The sequence below is a fragment of the Megascapheus bottae genome, chromosome X, assembly GCF_031878675.1.
Source record: "Megascapheus bottae isolate mThoBot1 chromosome X, mThoBot2.hap1, whole genome shotgun sequence".
Taxonomy (NCBI): domain Eukaryota; kingdom Metazoa; phylum Chordata; class Mammalia; order Rodentia; family Geomyidae; genus Megascapheus; species Megascapheus bottae.
Window position 1 is genome coordinate 37,750,508 of NC_143547.1, and position 8,874 is coordinate 37,759,381.

An 8,874-nucleotide genomic window follows, 5' to 3' on the forward strand; every position below is an offset into this window, starting at 1 on the left:
AAAAAAGAATAGCAGTTGAGCATCCCTAATCGGAAACTCTAAAATCCACTGTGATGCGTCTACAGTTGAATCCCTCTGAGAGCTTGCTGTTAGAATGCAGGTTGGACTGGAGTCAGTTGAAGAGAGGTAGGTATATCTCTGACGCTGGGCTCGGTGTTAAGAGCACATGTGCTTGAAACACAAGTACACACACACTCATAAATTAAAGGATGTATAGCAAAACATTAAAAAATCATATTTAGACTGCATAATGTGTATATGAAGCATAAATTAATGTTATTGTAAGTGGGTCTCATGTCCAAGATATCTTATAATATATGCATATTATATTCATGTAAATTATTTGTGTGTGAAAATATTCTAAAATCTGGAAAGCATCTGAAAGCCAGAATATTTCTGACCTAAAAATATCAGTTAAATCCTCGCTCTGGTGGCTTATGCCTTTAATCCTAGCTACTCAGGAGGCTGAGATCTGAGAATCAAATTGTTATCTTTATAATTACGTCTCATCCACAAGACATCTTATAATATACTTATGCATATGTGTATATGTACATGAGTATGTGCATGAAATACTTCTGGACCTACATATATATATATATATATATATCAGTTAAAATGTGGCACTGATGGCTCATGTCTGTAATCCTAGCTACTCAGAAGGCTGAGATATTAGAATCACAGTTTGAAGCTAGCCTGGTCAAGAAGGTCTGTGAGACTCTTCAATTAACCTTCAAAATACAGGAAGTGGCGCTGTGGTTCAAGTGGTAGAGCTTTAGCCTTGAGCAAAAAGCTAAGGGACAGTTCTCAGGACCAGGACTAGCACACACAGACACACAAAAAAGAGAATATAATATTTCCACAAAGGGTTACTCAATCTATCAGATATGTCACAGGGAGAAGCACTTCTGATCAACTGGGCTGTGGGCATCCTCTGCATTCCAGTTTTCCTCTGACTCTTGCCATCATTCATTTAAGTTGTCATTTTCAGCTTGGCCCCCTTTCTCATAGACTGTGAGTCCTTCAGGATATATCACACATGAGTAGATAATAGAGATCATCTCAGCTAAACATTCTCTTCACCCAGAGGAGTGATAAGGGTGGTATCCTTTGTCTCCACTCTGGTCCCAGGTGTCTAGTATCAGTGTGGACCCCAACTCTATCCCTTTATTATGTGTGTTGGAGACTCTATTGCTTTCTCAGACTGAACTTTCCTCAGGGTGGGCTTACATTGGTTTCCTTAGGGACAGGACTGTGGTACAGAGTATGCCTTTAGTAAAGACATATTAGATGAATAGATCACATCTAATCAGATTGTTGTTGTGTGGGTAAAAGCTGTAGATGGCACTGAAGCTTCATCTGTGGGATCTGCAATGTGAATATGGAGACCACTAACCAAGTGGGCTCCTCATTGGTGAGAAATGACTCTTCCTTTGTCTTCATCCTCCTGCATTGGCTCCTTCTCTTCTGTACTCTTTCCCACTGGCCATTTCTTTGCACTGGCAATGGTGTTCTGTGTCTGTGATTTTCCTGCCCCCCTCCCAATTTGATATCCCTAACTTGAGGACTATGTTTCCCTAATATCTTCATTTACCTCCTACATACTCATGGGCATCTCTGGGTGTTTACTAACTACAGTGTTCTTTTGTAGTGACACTGCTAAGAAGAATGTCCCTTTTGTTCTAGGTCCAGTGAGAGAGAAGTTATCTGTATAGACACCAAAAATATAAAATGCTTACATGTCATGGGCCAGACTTGGGCAATGTGTGCAGTATAGTGTGCATGGCAGGGACTTGGACTCCTTACCCTGGCAATGAAGAGGGTAGGCACAGAGAGATCAGCACCCACTCCTTACAAAGATGTCCATCATTCGTCTGTGGGATTTTGCCATTTCTAAGAAAATACCATTGGAGCATTGAACTGATATTGTTCAATGAATTCTGTTCCTTTGCATTGAAATATATTCTTTTCCTAAGCTGTTGGGAGCCAGAGTGGAATCAAACTGTACCTTGACTTGCATCAGATGATGGCTATATTGTCTTATTGCTTTCTGGCCCTATTCTATGTAAATGACCTGAGAATTACCATATGAATGTAACACCTGGAGGTTCCCTGGGAGAGGAGGAGGGAAGAAGGGGGAGTGAAAAATAAACGCGGCAGTCTCGGCAGTCTTTGCCTGGACTGCGGACATCCCGGACCCGGTGTGTCTGTCTCTCTTCTTTTTCTTCCTAGTCCTTGTCCCCTATTTCAGGAACCCCAATCTGCGAACCCTGGTTTGCTGCCGGTTGGCCCCGGCACTAAGCTTCTTTTGTATCGTCTGATAAAGGTACTAGGATATCTACAGGGTAGGGAATGTGGCTTAGCAGTAGAGTGCTTGCCTAGCATGCACAAAGCCCTGGGTTTGATTCCCAAGCATCACATAAACAGCAAAGGTAGGAAGTGGCACGGTGGCTCAAGTGGTAGAGTCCAAACCTTGAGCATAAAGAAATTCAGGGACAGTGCTCAGGCCCTGAGTTCAAGCCCCAGGACTGGCATGCGCGCGCGCGCGCTCGCGCACACACACACACACACACACACACACACACACACACACACACACACACCGGTCCTATGTCTGTGTGTCATGGTTTTAAATTTCTTAGTTAATGCAATTCTTCATAATGTTACAAAGTATGCATTTGTCTGTTTAGCCTATTTGCCTGTTTCTTTCTCCTCACTCACACTGGAACACAAGCTAATGGTGGCAGGGTTTTGAAATACATGTGGGCAGTACTCCAAGCACTGAGCACATAGCCTGGCATAGGTCAAGGATGGTAAGTGTTTGCTGGATCCGTTACCTGAATCCTAGTGCAAGCTCTGGATAGACGGGTCTAGCCTCCCGAAATTGCCTGTCTGAACTCTGCCCTAGATCAGTTTCCAAATAGGGTAAGAATCTGGAGAAGCAAGTCCCTGCATGCAGAGGCATGGGCATCTGGGCTCTGGCAGACCCAGGCTGGAACTCTTTTCCTTCTTAATCATAGCATTTTAGAGACCTTATCTAATCTTCTCCATGCAGGTAATTCTTCTATGGCAACATGGATTCTATGAGCCACATACTGAAATTTTATAAATGGCCTCTAATTCTCTTTACTTCACTTGATAGCTATTTATGAAGGCCTCATGGAGTAATATTACCTGAACCAAAGAAATGTTCTCCCTTCAGTCAGCTCACAGCCTAGTTTTCATAATTAAATTCCAGGCTAGCTTTCATAATTAAGAGGTTAGAAAAGACAACCGGGCACCTGTAATCCTAGCTACTAAGAAGGCTGAGATTTGAGGATTGTGGTTGAAAGCCAACCCTGGGTCAGAAAGTCCATAAGACTTATATCCAGTTAGCCACCAGAAAACAGGAAGTGTTCCTGTGGCTCAGAGTGGTAAAGGACTAGCCTTGAACTGAAGAGCTCAGTGACAGTGTGCAGGCCCAGTGTTCAACCTCCAGGACTGACAAAAAAAAAAGTTAGAAAAGAGAAAATAACAGATAACAGGTATTGAAGATACAGTGGAAATAAACACATTAAGGGTTGCATGGGAGCTGTTCTTTTTTTTTTTTTTTTTTTTGGCCAGTCCTGGGCTTGAGCTCAGGGCCTGAGCACTGTCCTTGGACTTTCTCAAGGCTAGAGCTCTACCACTTGAGCCTCAGCACCACTTCTGGCTTTTTTCTATGTATGTGGTACCCAGGAATCAAACCTGGATCTTTGTGCATGCTAGGCAAGCACTCCACCACTAGGACAAACTCCCGGTGCCATGGGAGCTGTTCTTGTGTGATGCCACTTGGTTTGAATAACCAAGAATGAGAAAAATTTTAGGTCTCAGAGGACAAAGGACCTGTTGGTGGGGAGAAAAGAAACGTAGGATATAAGAGGAAAATGTATATAAGAGAAAATGGAGGAAGTAACCAAGGAATAGAAAGTGATATGAGGAGAAGGAGGAAGGGAGAAAAAATTATGAGGGACAGGTTAATAAAGGAAGAAGCTATTAAATTTTCCAGAGGCATGTGACATATAGCTGAGGTTGACAGTAGTCAGTATGTCAGTCACCTTGCTGGGCGCTGGTGGCTCACTCCTGTAATCCTAGCTATTCAGGAGGCTAAGATCTGAGGATCGTAGTTCAAAGCCATCCTGGGCAAGAAAGCCCATGAGACTTTTATATCCACAATTAAATACCAGAAAAACAAAGTGGAGCTGTGGCTCAGATGGTAGAGTGTTAGCTTTGATTGGATAAAGCTCAGTGATGCCAGGTCCTAAATTTGAACCTCAGAACTGGTAACTCCCTCTCTCCGTCTCTCACCAAAACAAAAATCAGAGCCAGGCGAGGTGGCTCACACCTGAAATCCCAGCTACTCAGGAGGCGAGATCTGAGGATCAAGGTTCAAAGCCAGCCCAGGCACAAAAGGACCTGAGACTCTTAGCTCCAATTAACCTCTAGACAATGGGAAGTGGGGCTTGGCTCAAGGGTAGGGTGGTAGCCTTGAGCTGAAGAGCTCAGGGACAGTGCCCAGGACAAGTTCAAGCCCCATAACCCAGAAAAAAAAAATCAGTTGTCTTGTGGCAGACCACATGAATGGCAGAAGGTCTGAATTTTGCAGTGAGAATGCTAATCAAAGTGAAGATGGATCTTCTGCTTGGAGTTTGAGAGAAATGCAGCAAACCCTTGGAGGCATAAGGGTATAATAAAGGGTGGATATTGTGGTTTGTGGTTTGTGTTGTGAAAGTCTAAAGAAATGATTGTGTAAGGAGCTAGTACCCTCAACGTGGATGAAGATCCACAGTTTAGGAAGGTAAAATGGCAGTATATTTAAGGAAATTTCAGGTTTTCTGGGATGAAGCCTTTGTCACTTTTTTGAAACATAAAGGGAGGGGGAAGAGGAGGGCAAATGGTTCACAATGAACCATGCTGTCATCTATTGGCCAGAGAATCAGAAAACCACTTTCAGTGGTGAAGTTTTTATTGTACTGAAGCTAAGGAATGGTGGACTCACTCATGGTAAAGGAAAAGAAAATCCCAGGCTTGTAGTATTTCCAAAAGGACCAGGGGAAGCATCCCAGGGAAGTAAGCTATCTTGGGAGCCACAGCAAGGAAGCATCCAGGCCACATCACACAAATCTACAGCAGATTCTGGGCTAGAGTTGGCAGTGACCACGGGAATTTGTGATCTGTGCCACTGTCCTTCCTGCTGCCTCCCCTATTTTTCTTTCAAGGAGGATTTTTGCCTGTGCTAGGCCTGGGCTGTCCCAGGAAACTTCCAGCTGGCACAGGGGCCCAGGCCTGTGGTGACAGGGACTTCCTGCTGCTCCTGCTGTGGCTCTCAGGACACACTCCTTAAGGTGAATGGCCGCTGTGGTCAGGAGCCCTGGGTGAGCGGGTGGGGCTCTGGATGGTGGGGTTGTCACCTGTCCAGCCTGAATCACCTGTCCTGGATGAGAACATACTTGAACGCTAAAGAAGGAAAGGAAGACAAAATGTCCGCCAACGTGTAGGGTTCCGCGTTTCTTTTCCTACTTCACTGCCTTGTATGAATTTGTTGTTGTTAATACGCGATAATTTCTCTTGATCAAGTACCAAATAAAGGTTTCTAAATCTCAAAGATACGCGTGAAATTCACCAAAATGTCCGCTAGTGTTTCAATCAACGTTTCTTTGGCCACTAGATGGCAGTGTGGCTCCACGAGACTTCTCCGCTCCCGTCCTTCCCCCGCCCTTCCTTCTTGAAAAAAATGTGAGATTTCTGGTTGTCTTCATTCCCTTTTTGCTTGCTCTTTTTTTTTTTTTTTTTTTTTTTTTTTTAAATCGCACTGTCTCTTTTGAGTCTGTACTAGGGGGAAGTTGTAATAGAAGTCCTAGGAAGATCAAGTAACTGGTAGTTATGAGTGGTACTGGTAGGAATGGGAAGGAGAGACATAGAAGTAATAATACCAGTAAGGGAGGACATTAGCAACACCTATTGTCTTTAAAGCAAAACTAAATATAATAACAAAACGAATATTGAGCTCTCTATATATAATATGTATTATATATATATATATAATAGCTTATACTATTACAAATAATTCCCAAGTGATTTTGTGGAAGCAAATTGAGACACAGGCCAAAGGACAAAGACTTAGGCCAATAGGGACACTGGATCTGGTGAGAAGATCGATCGCCTCCTCTTGGGAAACCTACAGAAACTCGGAAATCCCTGGAGCAGGCCTGCACTGGGATCATTTGTTCCTTCATGAGGGAGAGTTGGACTGTCACCTCACAGTACACCAGAACAGAGGCGACTGGCCCACAGGGAGGCTTCACAAATGATACAACAAGCTGATCACCAATTTCTGGCCCTACTTGTCATTCTCTTGCACCAACATATTTCTGCTTTCCTATCTCTGCTTGGCAGGAGGCATCCTGTTTAGCCACAGGTCCTAGTTGGGGACTTGTAGCAACCTGTCAGTGGATTTACACAGTTTCTTCTCACTTCCAAATTATCTTTCCTCTGTTCCTATTATTCCTGCTTCATAATTCTCTATTTGCTGAAGACCAAAAGGACCCCCAAATATCCCTGAATGGTATCATCTTTGTGTGCTGATCCAAGATTAGGGACACCAAGATTGGAAAGGAAATATAGTTCTGTCCAACTGGGAGTGGGCCGGCGCTGCTACCTCAGGAGATTGGGATCTGAAAATCTTGGTTCCAAGCCAGTCTAAGCAGGAAAGTTTGAGACAGATAGCCAATTAATTACCAAACAAGTCAAAAGTGGAGGCATGACTCAAGTGGTAGAACACTAACCTTGAGCACAAAAAAAAAACAAAAAAGAAAAAAAATCTCAGGGACAATGCCTAGGCCCTGGGTTCAGGCACAGGACCAGCAATAACAAACAAAACAAGAAGCAGGGGAATGCCCTGGGAAAGGTTATGGATGTCTAATGCCTCGATGGCTTCCCATCCTGCAGAAGCCCCTCACCCAATACTAACATGTTTGAACTTTCAGACTAGATGTGTTGCAAAGTGAGAATTTAAAGAATAAACAGAAGCTACTCTTTGCCAGATCGAATCTTGAAGTCTTTTTTTTTTTTTTTTCTGCCAGTCCTGAGCTTGAGCTCAGGGCCTGAGCACTGTCCTTGGACTTTCTCAAGGCTACAGCTCTACCACTTGAGCCTCAGCACCACTTCCGGCTTTTTTCTATGTATGTGGTACCGAGGAATTGAACCCCGGGTCTTCCTGCTTGCTAGGCAAGCACTTTAACCACTAGGCCAACCGCCAGGCCATGGAGTCTTTATTAAAAGGCCAGTGATTGCATGGCAGACTCACATCTCAAAGGCCAGCAACCAGAAAACACACTCAATACAGTCTTAAAAAAAGAAAAAGAAAAAGAAAAAAACAGGCCAGAGATGACAGAAACAGATACAATACCAACAACAGATACAATTGAGAGATCTCCATTAGAGCTGAGAACAGCCAGGAGACAGGACACAGGAACTGAACATGGAGGCCTGTGGCAATGGCATCCTGGCTCCTAAGCTACTTCAGACTTAGACAGTGCAGGGAACAGGGTGTCAGGAAGCTACCTCTCCCAGGTACTGGACTGCTAGGCCTGGTAACCTACCAGCCAAATGTCCACCCTGTCTCCAGGCATGCAGGCACCACCCATCCCCTGGGGGAGGGGTCATTACCCCAAATCAACATTTGTAAGGCTTTGTATCCTCCAAAGCAGAGCCCTCCAAGCTCACCTCGAGGCTAGGCATCTGTGTTTAATGAAGGCCTCTTTTCACTACTAGGCTTTCCAGCACAGAGTATGCAATTCCCTCCTCAGTCAGAGGCTGGGTTCAAGCAAGGCACTGGAGGCTCAAGCCTGTAATCCTAGCTACGCAGGAGGCTGAGATCTGAGGATCAAAGCCAGCCCAGACTCTCATCTCCAATTAACCTCTAGAAAACTGCAAGTGGGGCTTGGCCCAAGGGTAGGGTGGTAGCCTTGAGCTGAAGAGCTCAGGGACATTGCCCAGGCCAAGTTCAAGTCCCATGACCAAGGGAAAACAAAATGCTGGGCTCATTGTTTTAACTCCATGGTGCTCACATGCCCTTTGAATAGCAGCTGGTCTTTCAGGCTGAGGCAAATAGACAATGAAGCAGGTGACAGTGATGGTGTCAGCACAGATGCCCAGCTGTGAACATTTAGTTCCTGGCCTGATCTTGGCTAATGCTAAGTCCTGCAGGGATGGAGGACTGAGTGTTCTCAAGATTTGGAGAATGCAGTCATAAATTCCAATGCATACATGAGGAAGTGAAACTGGGAAAATTGAGGGGAATTGTAGGGGGAGAAGATGAGAATTATTAAAGGGGTGACACTGATCAAGATGCACATACTCACAAACTGACATGACTATAACTCTGTACAACCACATAAAGACAACAAAATGATAATAGTGACAAAAAAAGGATTTCCCTTTCCCCTACACCCAATCCCAGGGCTAGAGGGACTGACATTAACACTGCAGCACAATAGGTGCTGTCATCCATCATAGCCTGGCACTTGGAATATGCCAGTCTGCCAAGGTCTTAGACAAACACCTTGATTGTTTCCATCCAGCACTATTGAGGCTGTGACTGTGACATTGTTGAGGACACTTTGTGCTGAGCATCAAACTAACCACTTTAAGGTTGATAACCACAAGAAACTAGGAGAGTGGGCCCGTCTTAGGTCTCTGCACCCCCTAATGTAGCTGGCTGCAGCAAATACTGGCTAAGAATTACGGCATATCATCTTATACCAAGGAAGTCATAGAAGAGTGCTTCAAACATCAGAGAAGAACAGGGGAAAAAAAATCCAAAAAACAAGAACAAAACATTAGCTCTTTCGTCCA